General features: G+C 41.5%; 1 non-coding gene across 1 annotated transcript; it reads left to right on the forward strand.

Moving 5' to 3' along the window:
- The first annotated feature begins 833 nt into the window (after positions 1–833).
- LOC148297674 (small nucleolar RNA R71) lies at positions 834–940 on the forward strand. Its single transcript, XR_015833185.1, has one exon. It is a non-coding gene; the product is annotated as a small nucleolar RNA R71 (small nucleolar RNA).
- Positions 941–20,745: the final 19,805 nt, after the last annotated feature.

The raw sequence follows: 20,745 nt of genomic DNA on the forward strand, positions 1-20,745 counted from the left end.
GAGCAGATTGAGAAGTTTTGAGATGTTCCCCTTCTGTAGCCGTGGTCTCCTCCTCTTCATCTTCTACAATCACAACATCATTTGAAAGATTAGAATCAACTTTACTATCAATGATCTTACCTGATCTGAGCACATGAATGGCCTTGGCTTCTTGGTTCTTTGGATTGATCTCGGTTTGGCTTGGCCATTTCCCAGGTGCTCTTTGAGTTATTTCAGCAGCTAATTGGCCTATTTGAACTTCCAATTTGGCAATGGTAGCTTGTGTAGTTTGCTGGAAATTGGATTGGTTGATTGCCATCTGCTTAACTATATCCTCCAATGATGATGTTTGTTGTGGCTTTTGGAATGAAGGGGGATTGGCTTGATTCTGAGTATTCCTCCATGAAAAGTTTGGATGATTCCTCCAACCTGGATTATAACTTTGAGAGTATGGATCATTTCTTGGACCTTGGTTGTAGGAATTTACCAACTTAGCTTGCTCTTGCACAAATTCTGGATATCCAGCCCCAAGTGGACAAGCTATGGTAGCATGGTCAGGAGTTTCGCAAATACTACACACTTCCTTCGGAGGGCTTCTTGAGTTTAATGCAAGAAGAGCATCTAGCTTTTGTTCCAGTTTTGAAATCTGCACACTAGAAGCATCATTAGAACCACTAATAACACGTTTACCTCTTGTATCCGTATGTTGGGTCTCCATTGCTATCTCCTCGAAGAGTTCGTATGTTTCTTCTGGAGTTTTGGTTTTAAAAGAACCACCTGCAAAATTGGTGACTATATTATGACTAGAAGGGGTTAGTCCTTTATAAAACATACGCATTTGAAGCTTCAATGGAATCCCATGATGAGGACATTGGTTGAGCAGCCCATTGAATCTCTCCCATGCTTCACAAAATGATTCATCATCTTGCTGTGCAAATAACAAGATCTTATCCCTAAGCATGTCGGTCTTTTGCGTGGAGAAGTATTTCTCCAAGAACTTCTTTTGAATGGCAGCCCATGTAGTGAGTGAACCAGGCTTCAAAGAATTCAACCAATATTTCGCCTTATCCTTCAAAGTGTATGGAAACACTCTCATTCGAAGTTGATCTTCTGTCACACCTGTCAAGGGAAAAGAACTCACAACATTAAAAATATCCTTTATATGAGTTAATGGATCTTCATTAGGTAAACCATAAAAGGAAGGCAGCATATTAAGATGAGAAGATTTAAGCTCATAATTTCGAGCTACAGTGGGCAGCAAAATGCTTGAAGGAGATGCTGGAATTGTTGGGATATCAAGTTCTCCCATGAACTCATTGGCAGCCATCTCTTCTTCTTCTTCTTGGTCTGAACTTGCTTCCGAATTTGAAGGTGAAGAACCAGGAAGTTCAGTGTGGAGAGCAATACTTGTAAATGTGGCAAGAGCTTGCTCTTTTGCAGTTGACAACTCTCTTTCTAGACGATTATGAACTTCAGAGATCACCCGGTTGGGTTGCAACGATGGTCCTGCGTTCAACGATCTGGAGCGTTGGAACGAAGACCTCACTTGTTCAAGGAACGGTCTTTTAGACATAAACTACCTGAAACAGAAAATTAGATTAATTAGAAACACTAAAAAGAATAGGGTAACCTTGGGCACATAACCAGGGAAGAACTTTCGTTCAGTCCCCGGCAACGGCGCCAAAATTTGTTGTTAATTATTATGTTAACTCGCAATTGTACGGGGCAATTAGTAATATAGCAAGACAAGTACGAGGTCGTACCCACGAAGACTGAGAAGTTCAAATTAGTTATGTACGTAGATTACCGAATTCAAGAAGTTAGGAAGTTAAGTCTAAAACAGAAATTAAAGTGAGAGTGATTATGATTGTGAAAGGAAGTGAGCAAACTGAAATTGCAAATGAAAGCAAATAAACAAGTGTAACAAAGAGTGGTTTTAAGAGTTGGAAAACAGATTTGGAGACTAGGGCATTCGAATCACCATAACAATTCAATTCTGGGTTATATGGAGTCAAGTAACAAGTCTAATTCAGATTCAAAGATTGATTCTAGCTAAAGTATGATTAGGCCATGGTGTTTGGTCCTAACCTTGTGTTCCTAATTCCCTAATTTGATCATTTGTTGTCTAACCTAAAATTAAGCATTAGAAACCCATTAAGCATAGAAGAACAATTTAAACAACCAAGCATGTATCTAATCCCTGTTGTCGAATGTCCATACATACTCTTCCTATTCATAGTTCAATTCGAATTAAAGCATGGTGTCTACTCTTAATTCAAACCAAGATAGTTAACAAACAAGTTCTAATGGTGATCAATCATTCAAACAAGCATGTTAACTTATAAGCATAATGAATAAGAACATGAATCATGAATCAAACTTGAAACTCCAAACTTATAAACCCAGAATATTCATGTTAGGTTACATCGAAGCCCTAGTTATGGATTTAGCTACTCATAATGGAAAAGAAACTAAAATAGAAATGGGAAAACATAATGAATGCCATAAGAGTAGAAAAACCCTTTTCTGAAGTTCTTGTAGTGTCCAATGCTTCTCCAAGAGCTTCTCCACGTCTAGAAGGATGTATGAAGGATATGGAGGTGATTTGAGATGAGCTTGAGTGAGTGGTGATGGCTGAGAAAGAGGAAATTCGTAGGGAAATGGAAGGGAGGTTTTCTGGAGCTGTTTTGGTGATTTTGGGGCAGTTTAGAGTATTGGGTTGATTGCTTGAGTGTTTGGGGTTGTGGGAATGTATGAGGATGATTTCTGGATGATGGAAGTGTGGAGGATGGCTGAAGTGAATTTTGTAGCTTGAAGACTCCTCTATTTATAGGGCTAAGAGGGAGGAACATCATGATGAAATCCAACACCACCATTCCTCATTTAATACAACCCATAACTCCCACTTCATCTTGTCTATGTTAGTGTGGTTGGAATCAATCCCATCCCATACTTCTTTTGCTGCACCTCAAGCTTTCTTCACATGGGATCAAAGGTGATCAATTGTGGCTGCCTTTTGCTGCCAACCCATGTGGTCTTCTTTTGGTTGTTGAACAAATACGAGTCTTCTGAACCAGACTTGGTGTAGGAAGGCCAGAGGTTTCAAAACTTATCCAATGGGGCTCAAATTTGGATATGTTATAGTAGACACCCATTGGAACAACTTCTATGAAGAAAGTATTCCCATCGGAGCAGTAGAAGTATGCGTTTTGGGCCTTACAATTTGGCTGCCGAACAGAGACTGGAATTGACTTCATTTCATTTATGCTTTACATGCATGCACATGCTTTCTCAATAATAACTCCAGCATGTACCAACTTGATCCTTTAGACTTTCATAGCTGGAATGCCTCCCCACTTCACTCATTATGTTGGATCCAAAGTCAGTTGCAGCATGGGTGAGGCACATGGAGGCACATGACAAAGCTGGCAGCTGCAAATCCTCCTGAGCAGGGTTGAGTGTTGGGCGGGCTGAGCACTCCACAAATGTCCAATTGGGCTGAAATTTGGATATGTTGTACTAGACACCCATTGGAACAAGTTTCATGAAGATCTTCACCTCATCCAAGCCCCATAGCATGCTGATCCAAGGCCAAGAAGCTGACCTACGAAATTGGGATGGAAAGGAGTTGTAGCCAAAATGTGTTTGTCTTCAAGCCCTTCTTCCATTCACCCAAATCAAGCCTTAACATGCATGGATTGCATCATTTCCTATCCAAAGTCATCATTGTTACCTAAATGTCAATTAACTGAAAGATAAACACAAAAAGGATTAAAAGCACAAGTTTAACTCAAACACATAACCAAATCATAAGCTAGAATGGTACAAAATGATATACAATTATGAACCGATCACCCATGTTTTGGGCTCGATCCGAAATCAATAGGTGTTCCAAATTGGACAATTCAAGTTCAACGGCAGTTCGTTCCTAATTGGAGTGGTTGGTGTATTCCATACTTCTAGCGATTGGATTTCCCTCAAAACTCACCAAATGACTCCTCCCACCATATTATGATGTTGCCCAAGTTTTGGGCTCGATCCGAAATCAATAGGTGTTCAAAATTGGACAATTCAAGTTCAACGGCAGTTCGTTCCTAATTGGAGTGGTTGGTGAATTCCGTACTTCTAGCGATTGGATTTCACTTAAAACTCACCAAATGACTCCTCTCACCATATTATGATGTTGCCCATGTTTTGGGCTCGATCCGAAATCAATAGCTGTTCCAAATTGGACAATTCAAGTTCAACGGCAGTTCGTTCCTAATTGAAGTGGTTGGTGTATTCCATACTTCTAGCGATTGGATTTCCCTCAAAACTCACCAAATGACTCCTCCCACCATATTATGATGTTGCCCAAGTTTTGGGCTCGATCCGAAATCAATAGGTGTTCAAAATTGGACAATTCAAGTTCAGCGGCAGTTCGTTCCTAATTGGAGTGGTTGGTGAATTCCATACTTCTAGCGATTGGATTTCACTCAAAACTCACCAAATGACTCCTCTCACCATATTATGATGTTGCCCAAGTTTTGGGCTCGATCCGAAATCAATAGGTGTTCCAAATTGGACAATTCAAGTTCAACCGCAGTTCGTTCCTAATTGGAGTGGTTGGTGTATTCTATACTTCTTGCAATTGGATTTCACTCAAAACTCACCAAAGGACTCCTCCCACCATATTATGATGTTGCCCAAGTTTTGGGCTCGATCCGAAATCAATAGGTGTTCCAAATTCGACAATTCATGTTCAACGGGAGTTCGTTCCTAATTGGAGTGGTTGGTGTATTCCATAGTTCTAGCGATTGGATTTCACTCAAAACTCACCAAATGACTCCTCCCACCATATTATGATGTTGCCCAAGTTTTGGGCTCGATCCGAAATCAATAGGTGTTCCAAATTGGACAATTCAAGTTCAACGGCAGTTCGTTCCTAATTGGAGTGGTTGGTGTATTCCATACTTCTAGCGATTGGATTTCTCTCAAAACTCACCAAATGACTCCTCCCACCATATTATGATGTTGCCCAAGTTTTGGGCTCGATCCGAAATCAATAGGTGTTCCAAATTGGACAATACAAGTTCAACGGCAGTTCGTTCCTAATTGGAGTGGTTGGTATATTCCATACTTCTAGCGATTGGATTTCACTCAAAACTCACCAAATGACTCCTCCCACCATATTATGATGTTGCCCAAGTTTTGGGGTCGATCCAAAATCAATACGTGTGAGAAATTGGTCAATTCAATTTGAACGGCAGTTCGTTCCTAATTGGAGTGGTTGGTGTATTCCATACTTCTAGCGATTGGATTTCACTCAAAACTCACCAAATGACTCCTCCCACCATATTATGATGTTGCCCAAGTTTTGGGCTCGATCCGAAATCAATAGGTGTTCAAAATTGGACAATTCAAGTTCAACGGCAGTTCGTTCCTAATTGGAGTGGTTGGTGTATTCCATACTTCTAGCGATTGGATTTCACTCAAAACTCACCAAATGACTCCTCCCACCATATTATTATGTTGCCCAAGTTTTGGGCTCGATCCGAAATCAATAGGTGTTCAAAATTGGACAATTCAAGTTCAACGGCAGTTCGTTCCTAATTGGAGTGGTTGGTGAATTCCATACTTCTAGCGATTGAATTTCACTCAAAAGTCACCAAATGACTCCTCCCACCATATTATGACGTTGCCCAAGTTTGGGGCTCGATCCGAAATCAATAGGTGTTCCAAATTGGACAATTCACGTTCAACGGCAGTTCGTTCCTAATTGGAGTGGTTGGTGTATTCCATACTTCTAGCGTTTGGATTTCACTCAAAACTCACCAAATGACTACTCCCACCATATTATGATGTTGCCCAAGTTTTGGGATCGATCCGAAATCAATAGGTGTGAGAAATTGGTCAATTCAATTTCAACGGCATTTCGTTCCTAATTGGAGGGGTTGGTGTATTCCATACTTCTAGCGATTGGATTTCACTCAAAACTCACCAAATGACTCCTCCCACCATATTATAATGTTGCCCAAGTTTTGGGCTCGATCCGAAATCAATAGGTGTTCAAAATTGGACAATTCAAGTTCAACGGCAGTTCGTTCCTAATTGGAGTGGTTGGTGTATTCCATAGTTCTAGCGATTGGATTTCACTCAAAACTCACCAAATGACTCCTCCCACCATATTATGATGTTGCCCAAGTTTTGGGCTCGATCCGAAATCAATAGGTGTGAGAAATTGGACAATTCAAGTTGAACGGCAGTTCGTTCCAAGTTGGAGTGGTTGGTGTATTCCATACTTCTATCGATTGGATTTCACTCAAAACTCACCAAACGACTCCTCCCACCATATTATGATGTTGCCCAAGTTTTGGGCTCGATCCGAAATCAATAGGTGTGAGAAATTGGACAATTCAAGTTCAACGGCAGTTCGTTCCTAATTGGAGTGGTTGGTGTATTCCATACTTCTAGCGATTGGATTTCACTCAAAACTCACCAAATGACTCCTCCCACCATATGATGATGTTGCCCAAGTTTTGGGATCGATCCGTAATCAATAGGTGTGAGAAATTGGACAATTCAAGTTCAACGGCAGTTCATTCCTAATTGGAGTGGTTGGTGTATTCCACACTTCTAGCGATTGGATTTCACTCAAAACTCACCAAATGACTCCTCCCACCATATTATGATGTTGCCCAAGTTTTGGGCTTGATCCGAAATCAATAGGTGTTCCAAATTGGAGAATTCAAGTTCAACGGCAGTTCGTTCCTAATTGTAGTGGTTGGTGTATTCCATACTTCTAGCGTTTGGATTTCTCTCAAAACTCACCAAATGACTCCTCCCACCAAATTATGATGATGCCCAAGTTTTGGGCTCGATCCGAATTCAATAGGTGTTCCAAATTGGACAATTCAAGTTCAACGGCAGTTCGTTCCTAATTGGAGTGGTTGGTGTATTCCATACTTCTAGCGATTGAATTTCACTCAAAACTCACCAAATGACTCCTCCCACCATATTATGATGTTGCCCAAGTTTTGGGCTCGATCCGAAATCAATACGTGTGAGAAATTGGTCAATTCAATTTGAACGGCAGTTCGTTCCTAATTGGAGTGGTTGGTGTATTCCATACTTCTAGCGATTGGATTTCACTCAAAACTCACCAAATGACTCCTCCCACCATATTATGATGTTGCCCAAGTTTTGGGCTCGATCCGAAATCAATATGTGTGAGAAATTGGTCAATTCAATTTGAACGGCAGTTCGTTCCTAATTGGAGTGGTTGGTGTATTCCATACTTCTAGCGATTGGATTTCACTCAAAACTCACCAAACGACTCCTCCCACCATATTATGATGTTGCCCAAGTTTTGTGCTCGATCCGAAATCAATAGGTGTGAGAAATTGGACAATTCAAGTTCAACGGCAGTTCGTTCCTAATTGGAGTGGTTGGTGTATTCCATACTTCTAGCGATTGGATTTCACTCAAAACTCACCAAATGACTCCTCCCACCATATGATGATGTTGCCCAAGTTTTGGGATCGATCCGAAATCAATAGGTGTTCCAAATTGGACAATTCAAGTTCAACGGCAGTTGGTTCCTAATTGGAATGGTTGGTGTATTCCATACTTCTAGCGATTGAATTTCACTCAAAACTCACCAAATGACTCCTCCCACCATATTATGATGTTGCCCAAGTTTTGGGCTCGATCCGAAATCAATACGTGTGAGAAATTGGTCAATTCAATTTGAACGGCAGTTCGTTCCTAATTGGAGTGGTTGGTGTATTCCATACTTCTAGCGATTGGATTTCACTCAAAACTCACCAAATGACTCCTCCCACCATATTATGATGTTGCCCAAGTTTTGGGCTCGATCCGAAATCAATATGTGTGAGAAATTGGTCAATTCAATTTGAACGGCAGTTCGTTCCTAATTGGAGTGGTTGGTGTATTCCATACTTCTAGCGATTGGATTTCACTCAAAACTCACCAAATGACTCCTCCCACCATATTATGATGTTGCCCAAGTTTTGGGCTCGATCCGAAATCAATAGGTGTTCCAAATTGGACAATTCAAGTTCAACGGCAGTTGGTTCCTAATTGGAATGGTTGGTGTATTCCATACTTCTAGCGATTGAATTTCACTCAAAACTCACCAAATGACTCCTCCCACCATATTATGATGTTGCCCAAGTTTTGGGCTCGATCCGAAATCAATACGTGTGAGAAATTGGTCAATTCAATTTGAACGGCAGTTCGTTCCTAATTGGAGTGGTTGGTGTATTCCACGGCAGTTCGTTCCTAATTGGAGTGGTTGGTGTATTCCATACTTCTAGCGATTGGATTTCACTGCAAACGCACCAAATGACTCCTCCCACCATATTATGATGTTTACCAAGTTTTGGGCTCGATCCGAACTCAATAGGTGTTCAAAATTGGACAATTCAAGTTCAACGGCAGTTCGTTCCTAATTGGAGTGGTTGGTGTATTCCATAGTTCTAGCGATTGGATTTCACTCAAAACTCACCAAATGACTCCTCCCACCATATTATGATGTTGCCCAAGTTTTGGGCTCGATCCGAAATCAATAGGTGTGAGAAATTGGTCAATTCAATTTCAACGGCATTTCGTTCCTAATTGGAGTGGTTGGTGTATTCCATACTTCTAGCGATTGGATTTCACTCAAAACTCACCAAATGACTCCTCCCACCATATTATGATGTTGCCCAAATTTTGGGCTCGATCCGAAATCAATAGGTGTGCGAAATTGGACAATTGAAGTTCAACGGCAGTTCGTTCCTAATTGGAGTGGTTGGTGTATTCCATACTTCTAGCGATTGGATTTCACTCAAAACTCACCAAATGACTCCTCCCACCATATTATGATGTTGCCCAAGTTTTGGGCTCGATCCGAAATCAATAGGTGTTCCAAATTGGACAATTCAAGTACAACGACAGTTCGTTCCTAATTGGAGTGGTTGGTGTATTCCATACTTCTAGCGATTGGATTTCACTCAAAACTCACCAAATGACTCCTCCCACCATATTTTGATGTTGCCCAAGATTTGGCCTCGATCCGAAATCAATAGGTGTTCCAAATTGGACAATTCAAGTTCAACGGCAGTTCGTTCCTAATTGGAGTGGTTGGTGTATTCCATACTTCTAGCGATTGGATTTCACTCAAAACTCACCAAGTGACTCCTCCCACCATATTATGATGTTGCCCAAGATTTGGCCTCGATCCGAAATCAATAGGTGTTCCAAATTGGACAATTCAAGTTCAACGGCAGTTCGTTCCTAATTGGAGTGGTTGGTGTATTCCATACTTCTAGCGATTGGATTTCACTCAAAACTAACCAAATGACTCCTCCCACCGTATTATGATGTTGCCCAAGTTTTGGGCTCGATCCGAAATCAATAGGTGTGAGAAATTGGACAATTCAAGTTCAACGGCAGTTCGTTCCTAATTGGAGTGGTTGGTGTATTCCATACTTCTAGCGATTGGATTTCACTCAAAACTCACCAAGTGACTCCTCCCACCATATTATGATGTTGCCCAACTTTTGGGCTCGATCCGAAATCAATAGGTGTTTCAAATTGGACAATTCAAGTTCAACGACAGTTCGTTCCTAATTGGAGTGGTTGGTGTATTCCAAACTTCTAGCGATTGGATTTCACTCAACACGCACCAAATGACTCCTCCCACCATATTATGATGTTGCCCAAGTTTTGGGCTCGATCCGAAATCAATAGGTGTGAGAAATTAGACAATTCAAGTTCAACGGCAGTTCGTTCCTAATTCGAGTGGTTGGTGTATTCCATACTTCTAGCGATTGGATTTCACTCAAAACTCACCAAATGACTCCTCCCACCATATTATGATGTTGCCCAAGTTTTGGGCTCGATCCGAAATCAATAGGTGTTCCAAATTGGACAATTCAAGTTCAACGGCAGTTCGTTCCTAATTGGAGTGGTTGGTATATTCCATACTTCTAGCGATTGGATTTCACTCAAAACTCACCAAATGACTCCTCCCACCATATTATGATGTTGCCCAAGTTTTGGGGTCGATCCAAAATCAATACGTGTGAGAAATTGGTCAATTCAATTTGAACGGCAGTTCGTTCCTAATTGGAGTGGTTGGTGTATTCCATACTTCTAGCGATTGGATTTCACTCAAAACTCACCAAATGACTCCTCCCACCATATTATGATGTTGCCCAAGTTTTGGGCTCGATCCGAAATCAATAGGTGTTCAAAATTGGACAATTCAAGTTCAACGGCAGTTCGTTCCTAATTGGAGTGGTTGGTGTATTCCATACTTCTAGCGATTGGATTTCACTCAAAACTCACCAAATGACTCCTCCCACCATATTATGATGTTGCCCAAGTTTTGGGCTCGATCCGAAATCAATAGGTGTGCGAAATTGGACAATTCAAGTTCAACGGCAGTTCGTTCCTAATTGGAGTGGTTGGTGTATTCCATACTTCTAGCGATTGGATTTCACTGCAAACGCACCAAATGACTCCTCCCACCATATTATGATGTTGCCCAAGTTTTGGGCTCGATCCGAACTCAATAGGTGTTCAAAATTGGACAATTCAAGTTCAACGGCAGTTCGTTCCTAATTGGAGTGGTTGGTGTATTCCATAGTTCTAGCGATTGGATTTCACTCAAAACTCACCAAATGACTCCTCCCACCATATTATGATGTTGCCCAAGTTTTGGGCTCGATCCGAAATCAATAGGTGTGAGAAATTGGTCAATTCAATTTCAACGGCATTTCGTTCCTAATTGGAGTGGTTGGTGTATTCCATACTTCTAGCGATTGGATTTCACTCAAAACTCACCAAATGACTCCTCCCACCATATTATGATGTTGCCCAAATTTTGGGCTCGATCCGAAATCAATAGGTGTGCGAAATTGGACAATTGAAGTTCAACGGCAGTTCGTTCCTAATTGGAGTGGTTGGTGTATTCCATACTTCTAGCGATTGGATTTCACTCAAAACTCACCAAATGACTCCTCCCACCATATTATGATGTTGCCCAAGTTTTGGGCTCGATCCGAAATCAATAGGTGTTCCAAATTGGACAATTCAAGTACAACGACAGTTCGTTCCTAATTGGAGTGGTTGGTGTATTCCATACTTCTAGCGATTGGATTTCACTCAAAACTCACCAAATGACTCCTCCCACCATATTTTGATGTTGCCCAAGATTTGGCCTCGATCCGAAATCAATAGGTGTTCCAAATTGGACAATTCAAGTTCAACGGCAGTTCGTTCCTAATTGGAGTGGTTGGTGTATTCCATACTTCTAGCGATTGGATTTCACTCAAAACTAACCAAATGACTCCTCCCACCGTATTATGATGTTTCCCAAGTTTTGGGCTCGATCCGAAATCAATAGGTGTGAGAAATTGGTCAATTCAATTTCAACGGCATTTCGTTCCTAATTGGAGTGGTTGGTGTATTCCATACTTCTAGCGATTGGATTTCAATCAAAACTCACCAAATGACTCCTCCCACCATATTATGATGTTGCCCAAATTTTGGGCTCGATCCGAAATCAATAGGTGTGCGAAATTGGACAATTGAAGTTCAACGGCAGTTCGTTCCTAATTGGAGTGGTTGGTGTATTCCATACTTCTAGCGATTGGATTTCACTCAAAACTCACCAAATGACTCCTCCGACCATATTATTTTGTTGCCCAAGTTTTGGGCTCAATCCGAAATCAATAGGTGTGAGAAATTGGACAATTCAAGTTGAACGGCAGTTCGTTCCTAATTGGAGTGGTTGGTGTATTCCATACTTCTAGCGATTGCATTTCACTCAAAACTCACCAAATGACTCCTCCCACCATATTATGATGTTGCCCAAGTTTTGGGCTCGATCCGAAATCAATAGGTGTTCCAAATTGTACAATTCAAGTACAACGACAGTTCGTTCCTAATTGGAGTGGTTGGTGTATTCCATACTTCTAGCGATTGGATTTCACTCAAAACTCACCAAATGACTCCTCCCACCATATTTTGATGTTGCCCAAGATTTGGCCTCGATCCGAAATCAATAGGTGTTCCAAATTGGACAATTCAAGTTCAACGGCAGTTCGTTCCTAATTGGAGTGGTTGGTGTATTCCATACTTCTAGCGATTGGATTTCACTCAAAACTAACCAAATGACTCCTCCCACCGTATTATGATGTTGCCCAAGTTTTGGGCTCGATCCGAAATCAATAGGTGTGAGAAATTGGACAATTCAAGTTCAACGGCAGTTCGTTCCTAATTGGAGTGTTTGGTGTATTCCATACTTCTAGCGATTGGATTTCACTCAAACCTCACCAACTGACTCCTCCCACCATATTATGATGCTGCCCATGTTTTGGGCTCGATCCGAAATCAATAGGTGTGAGAAATTGGACAATTCAAGTTGAACGGCAGTTCGTTCCTAATTGGAGTGGTTGGTGTAGTCCATACTTCTAGCGATTGGATTTCACTCAAAACTCACCAAATGACTCCTCCCACCATATTATGATGTTGCCCAACTTTTGGGCTCGATCCGAAATCAATAGGTGTTCCAAATTGGACAATTCAGGTTCAACGGCAGTTCGTTCCTAATTTGAGTGGTTGGTGTATTCCATACTTCAAGCGATTGGATTTCACCCAAAACGCACCAAATGACTCCTCCCACCATATTATGATGTTGCCCATGTTTTGGGCTCGATCCGAAATCAATAGGTTAGAGAAATTGGACAATTCAAGTTCAACGGCAGTTCGTTCCTAATTGGAGTGGTTGGTGTATTCCATACTTCTAGCGGTTGGATTTCACTCAAAACTCACCAAATGACTCCTCCCACCATATTATGTTGTTGCCCAAGTTTTGGGCTCGATCCGAAATCAATAGGTGTTCCAAATTGGACAATTCAAGTTCAACGGCAGTTCGTTCCTAATTGGAGTGGTTGGTGTATTCCATACTTCTAGCGATTGGATTTCACTCAAAACTAACCAAATGACTCCTCCCACCGTATTATGATGTTGCCCAAGTTTTGGGCTCGATCCGAAATGAATAGGTGTGAGAAATTGGACAATTGAAGTTCAACGGCAGTTCGTTCCTAATTGGAGTGGTTGGTGTATTCCATACTTCTAGCGATTGGATTTCACTCAAACCTCACCAACTGACTCCTCCCACCATATTATGATGCTGCCCATGTTTTGGGCTCGATCCGAAATCAATAGGTGTGAGAAATTGGACAATTCAAGTTGAACGGCAGTTCGTTCCTAATTGGAGTGGTTGGTGTAGTCCATACTTCTAGCGATTGGATTTCACTCAAAACTCACCAAATGACTCCTCCCACCATATTATGATGTTGCCCAACTTTTGGGCTCGATCCGAAATCAATAGGTGTTCCAAATTGGACAATTCAGGTTCAACGGCAGTTCGTTCCTAATTTGAGTGGTTGGTGTATTCCATACTTCAAGCGATTGGATTTCACCCAAAACGCACCAAATGACTCCTCCCACCATATTATGATGTTGCCCATGTTTTGGGCTCGATCCGAAATCAATAGGTTAGAGAAATTGGACAATTCAAGTTCAACGGCAGTTCGTTCCTAATTGGAGTGGTTGGTGTATTCCATACTTCTAGCGGTTGGATTTCACTCAAAACTCACCAAATGACTCCTCCCACCATATTATGTTGTTGCCCAAGTTTTGGGCTCGATCCGAAATCAATAGGTGTTCCAAATTGGACAATTCAAGTTCAACGGCAGTTCGTTCCTAATTGGAGTGGTTGGTGTATTCCATACTTCTAGCGATTGGATTTCACTCAAAACTAACCAAATGACTCCTCCCACCATATTATGATGTTGCCCAAGTTTTGGGCTCGATCCGAAATCAATAGGTGTGAGAAATTGGACAATTCAAGTTCAACGGCAGTTCGTTCCTAATTGGAGTGGTTGGTGTATTCCATACTTCTAGCGATTGCATTTCACTCAAAAGTCACCAAATGACTCCACCTACCATATTATGATGTTGCCCAAGTTTTGGGCTCGATCCGAAATCAATAGGTGTGAGAAATTGGTCAATTCAATTTCAACGGCATTTCGTTCCTAATTGGAGTGGTTGGTGTATTCCAGACTTCTAGCGATTGGATTTCACTCAAAACTAACCAAATGACTCCTCCCACCATATTGTGCTAGTGCCCAAGTTTTGGGATCGATCCGAAATCAATAGGTGTGAGAAATTGGACAATTCAAGTTCAACGGCAGTTCGTTCCTAATTGTAGTGGTTGGTGTATTCCATACTTCTAGCGATTGGATTTCACTCAAAACTCACCAAATGACTCCTCCCACCATATTATGATGTTGCCCAAGTTTTGGGCTCGATCCGAAATCAATAGGTGTTCCAAATTGGACAATTCAAGTTCAACGGCAGTTCGTTCCAAATTGGAGTGGTTGGTGTATTCCAAACTTCTAGCGATTGGATTTCACTCAAAACGCACCGAATGACTCCTCCCACCATATTATGATGTTGCCCAAGATTTGGCCTCGATCCGAAATCAATAGGTGTTCCAAATTGGACAATTCAAGTTCAACGGCAGTTCGTTCCTAATTGGAGTGGTTGGTGTATTCCATACTTCTAGCGATTGGATTTCACTCAAAACTCACCAAATGACTCCTCCCACCATATTATGATGTTGCCCAAGTTTTGGGCTCGATCCGAAATCAATAGGTGTGCAAAATTGGACAATTCAAGTTCAACGGCAGTTCGTTCCTAATTCGAGTGGTTGGTGCATTCCATACTTCTAGCGATTGGAATTCACTCAAAACTCACCAAATGACTCCTCCCACCATATTATGATGTTGCCCAAGTTTTGGGCTCGATCCGAAATCAATAGGTGTTCCAAATTGGACAATTCAAGTTCAACGGCAGTTCGTTCCTAATTGGAGTGGTTGGTGTATTCCATACTTCTAGCGATTGGATTTCACTCAAAACTCACCAAATATCACCTCCCACCATATTATGATGTTGCTCAAGTTTTGGGCTCGATTCGAAATCAATAGGTGTTCCAAATTGGACAATTCAAGGTCAACGGCAGTTCGTTCCTAATTGGAGTGGTTGGTGTATTCCATACTTCTAGCGATTGGATTTCACTCAAAACTCACCAAATGACTCGTCCCACCATATTATGATGTTGCCCAAGTTTTGGGCTCGATCCGAAATCAATAGGTGTTCCAAATTGGACAATTCAAGTTCAACGGCAATTCGTTCGTAATTGGAGTGGTTGGTGTATTCCACACTTCTAGCGATTGAATTTCACTCAAAACTCACCAAATGACTCCTCCCACCATATTATGATGTTGCCCAAGTTTTGGGCTCGATCCGAAATCAATAGGTGTGAGAAATTGGTCAATTCAATTTCAACGGCATTTCGTTCCTAATTGGAGTGGTTGGTGTATTCCATACTTCTAGCGATTGGATTTCACTCAAAACTCACCAAATGACTCCTCCCACCATATTATGATGTTGCCCAAATTTTGGGCTCGATCCGAAATCAATAGGTGTGCGAAATTGGACAATTGAAGTTCAACGGCAGTTCGTTCCTAATTGGAGTGGTTGGTGTATTCCATACTTCTAGAGATTGGATTTCACTCAAAACTCACCAAATGACTCCTCCCACCATATTATGATGTTGCCCAAGATTTGGGCTCGATCCGAAATCAATAGGTGTTCCAAATTGGACAATTCAAGTTCAACGGCAGTTCGTTCCTAATTGGTGTGGTTGGTGTATTCCACACTTCTAGCGATTGGATTTCACTCAAAAATAACCAAATGACTCCTCCCACCATATTATGATGTTGCCCAAGTTTTTGGCTCGATCCGAAATCAATAGGTGTTCAGAATTGGACAATTCAAGTTGAACGGCAGTTCGTTCCTAATTGGAGTGGTTGGTGTATTCCATACTTCTAGCATTTGGATTTCACTCAAAACTCACCAAATGACTCCTCCCACCATATTATGATGTTGCCCAAGTTTTGGGCTCGATACAAAATGAATAGGTGTTCAAAATTGGACAATTCAAGTTGAACGGCAGTTCGTTCCTAATTGGAGTGGTTGGTGTATTCCATACTTCTAGGGATTGCATTTCACTCAAAACTCACCAAATGACTCCTCCCACCATATTATGATGTTGCCCGAGTTTTGGGCTCGATCCGAAATCAATAGGTGTTCCAAATTGGACAATTCAAGTACAACGGCAGTTCGTTCCTAATTGGAGTGGTTGGTGTATTCCATACTTCTAGCGATTGGATTTCACTCAAAACTCACCAAATGACTCCTCCCACCATATTATGATGTTGCCCAAGATTTGGCCTCGATCCGAAATCAATAGGTGTTCCAAATTGGACAATTCAAGTTCAACGGCAGTTCGTTCCTAATTGGAGTGGTTGGTGTATTCCATACTTCTAGCGATTGGATTTCACTCAAAACTAACCAAATGACTCCTCCCACCATATTATGATGTTGCCCAAGTTTTGGGCTCGATCCCAAATCAATAGGTGTTCCAAATTGGACAATTCAAGTTCAACGACAGTTCGTTCCTAATTGGAGTGGTTGGTGTATTCCATACATCTAGCGATTGGATTTCACTCAAAACTCACCAAATGACTCCTCCCACCATATTATGTTGTTGCCCAAGTTTGGGGTTCGATCCGAAATCAATAGGTGTGAGAAATTGGACAATTTAAGTTCAACGGCAGTTCGTTCCTAATTGGAGTGGTTGGTGTATTCCATACTTCTAGCGATTGGATTTCACTCAAAACTCACCAAATGACTCCTCCCACCATATTATGTTGTTGCCCAAGTTTTGGGCTCGATCCGAAATCAATAGGTGTTCCAAATTGGACAATTCAAGTTCAACGACAGTTCGTTCCAAATTGGAGTGGTTGGTGTATTCCAAACTTCTAGCGATTGGATTTCACTCAAAACGCACCAAATGACTCCTCCCACCATATTATGATGTTGCCCAAGATTTGGCCTCGATCCGAAATCAATAGGTGTTCCAAATTGGACAATTCAAGTTCAACGGCAATTCGTTCGTAATTGGAGTGGTTGGTGTATTCCACACTTCTAGCGATTGGATTTCACTCAAAACTCACCAAATCACTCCTCCCACCATATTATGATGTTGCCCAAGTTTTGGGCTCGATCCGAAATCAATAGGTGTGAGAAATTGGTCAATTCAATTTCAACGGCATTTCGTTCCTAATTGGAGTGGTTGGTGTATTCCATACTTCTAGCGATTGGATTTCACTCAAAACTCACCAAATGACTCCTCCCACCATATTATGATGTTGCCCAAACTTTGGGCTCGATCCGAAATCAATAGGTGTGCGAAATTGGACAATTGAAGTTCAACGGCAGTTCGTTCCTAATTGGAGTGGTTGGTGTATTCCATACTTCTAGCGATTGGATTTCACTCAAAACTCAACAAATGACTCCTCCCACCATATTATGATGTTGCCCAAGATTTGGGCTCGATCCGAAATCAATAGGTGTTCCAAATTGGACAATTCAAGTTCAACGGCAGTTCGTTCCTAATTGGTGTGGTTGGTGTATTTCATACTTCTAGCGATTGGATTTCACTCAAAATTAACCAAATGACTCCTCCCACCATATTATGATGTTGCCCAAGTTTTGGGCTCGATCCGTAATCAATAGGTGTGAGAAATTGGACAATTCAAGTTCAACGGCAATTCGTTCCTAATTGGAGTGGTTGGTGTATTCCATAGTTCTAGCGATTGGATTTCACTCAAAACTCACCAAACGACTTCTCCCACCATATTATGATGTTGCCCAAGTTTTGGGCTCGATCCGAAATCAATAGGTGTTCCAAATTGGACAATTCAAGTTCAACGGCAGTTCGTTCCTAATTGGAGTGGTTGGTGTATTCCATACTTCTAGCGATTGGAATTCACTCAAAACGCACCAAATGACTCCTCCCACCATATTATGATGTTGCCCAAGTTTTGGGCTCGATCCTAAATCAATAGGTGTTCAAAATTGGACAATTCAAGTTGAACGGCAGTTCGTTCCTAATTGGAGTGGTTGGTGTATTCCATACTTCTAGCGATTAGATTTCACTCAAAACTCACCAAATGACTCCTCCGACCATATTATTTTGTTGCCCAAGTTTTGGGCTCAATCCGAAATCAATAGGTGTTCAAAATTGGACAATTCAAGTTGAACGGCAGTTCGTTCCTAATTGGAGTGGTTGGTGTATTCCATACTTCTAGAGATTGCATTTCACTCAAAACTCACCAAATGACTCCTCCCACCATATTATGATGTTGCCCAAGTTTTGGGCTCGATCCGAAATCAATAGGTGTTCCAAATTGGACAATTCAAGTTCAACGGCAGTTCGTTCCTAATTGGAGTGGTTGGTGTATTCCATACTTCTAGCGGTTGGATTTCACTCAAAACTCACCAAATGACTCCTCCCACCATATTATGATGTTGCCCAAGATTTGGCCTCGATCCGAAATCAATAGGTGTTCCAAATTGGACAATTCAAGTTCAACGGCAGTTCGTTCCAAATTGGAGTGGTTGGTGTATTCCATACTTCTAGCGATTGGATTTCACTCAAAACTAACCAAATGACTCCTCCCACCATATTATGATGTTGCCCAAGTTTTGGGCTCGATCCGAAATCAATAGGTGTGAGAAATTGGACAATTCAAGTTCAACGGCAGTTCGTTCCTAATTGGAGTGGTTGGTGTATTCCATACTTCTAGCGATTGGAATTCACTCAAACCGCACCAAATGACTCCTCCCACCATATTATGATGTTGCCCAAGTTTTGGGCTCGATCCGAAATCAATAGGTGTTCAAAATTGGACAATTCAAGTTAAACGGCAGTTCGTTCCTAATTGGAGTGGTTGGTGTATTCCATACTTCTAGCGATTGGATTTCACTTAAAACTCACCAAATGACTCCTCCGACCATATTATTTTGTTGCCCAAGTTTTGGGCTCAATCCGAAATTAATAGGTGTGAGAAATTGGACAATTCAAGTTGAACGGCAGTTCGTTCCTAATTGGAGTGGTTGGTGTATTCCATACTTCTAGCGATTGCATTTCACTCAAAACTCACCAAATGACTCCTCCCACCATATTATGATGTTGCCCAAGTTTTGGGCTCGATCCGAAATCAATAGGTGTTCCAAATGGGACAATTCAAGTACAACGACAGTTCGTTCCTAATTGGAGTGGTTGGTGTATTCCATACTTCTAGCGATTGGATTTCACTCAAAACGCACCAAATGACTCCTCCCACCATATTTTGATGTTGCCCAAGATTTGGCCTCGGTCCGAAATCAATAGGTGTTCCAAATTGGACAATTCAAGTTCAACGGCAGTTCGTTCCTAATTGGAGTGGTTGGTGTATTCCATACTTCTAGCGATTGGATTTCACTCAAAACTAACCAAATGACTCCTCCCACCGTATTATGATGTTGCCCAAGTTTTGGGCTCGATCCGAAATCAATAGGTGTGAGAAATTGGACAATTCAAGTTCAACGGCAGTTCGTTCCTAATTGGAGTGGTTGGTGTATTCCATACTTCTAGCGATTGGATTTCACTCAAACCTCACCAAATGACTCCTCCCACCATATTATGATGCTGCCCATGTTTTGGGCTCGATCCGAAATCAATAGGTGTGAGAAATTGGACAATTCAAGTTGAACGGCAGTTCGTAACTAATTGGAGTGGTTGGTGTAGTCCATACTTCTAGCGATTGGATTTCACTCAAACCTCACCAAATGACTCCTCCCACCATATTATGATGTTGCCCAAGTTTTGGGCTCGATCCGAAATCAATAGGTGTTCCAAATTGGACAATTCAAGTTCAACGGCAGTTCGTTCCTAATTTGAGTGGTTGGTGTATTCCATACTTCAAGCGATTGGATTTCACCCAAAACGCACCAAATGACTCCTCCCACCATATTATGATGTTACCCATGTTTTGGGCTCGATCTGAAATCAATAGGTGAGAGAAATTGGACAATTCAAGTTCAACGGCAGTTCGTTCCTAATTGGAGTGGTTGGTGTATTCCATACTTCTAGCGGTTGGATTTCACTCAAAACTCACCAAATGACTCCTCCCACCATATTATGTTGTTGCCCAAGTTTTGGGCTCGATCCGAAATCAATAGGTGTTCCAAATTGGACAATTCAAGTTCAAGGGCAGTTCGTTCCTAATTGGAGTGGTTGGTGTATTCCATACTTCTAGTGATTGGATTTCACTCAAAACTCAGCAAATGACTCCTCCCACCATATTATGATGTTGCCCAAGATTTGGCCTCGATCCGAAATCAATAGGTGTTCAAAATTGGACAATTCAAGTTGAACGGCAGTTCGTTCCTAATTGGAGTGGTTGGTGTATTCCATACTTCTAGAGATTGCATTTCACTCAAAACTCACCAAATGACTCCTCCCACCATATTATGATGTTGCCCAAGTTTTGGGCTCGATCCGAAATCAATAGGTGTTCCAAATTGGACAATTCAAGTTCAACGGCAGTTCGTTCCTAATTGGAGTGGTTGGTGTATTCCATACTTCTAGCGGTTGGATTTCACTCAAAACTCACCAAATGACTCCTCCCACCATATTATGATGTTGCCCAAGATTTGGCCTCGATCCGAAATCAATAGGTGTTCCAAATTGGACAATTCAAGTTCAACGGCAGTTCGTTCCAAATTGGAGTGGTTGGTGTATTCCATACTTCT

The sequence above is a fragment of the Prunus avium genome, chromosome 1 (assembly GCF_965620075.1).
Source record: "Prunus avium chromosome 1, drPruAviu1.hap1.1, whole genome shotgun sequence".
Lineage (NCBI taxonomy): Eukaryota > Viridiplantae > Streptophyta > Magnoliopsida > Rosales > Rosaceae > Prunus > Prunus avium.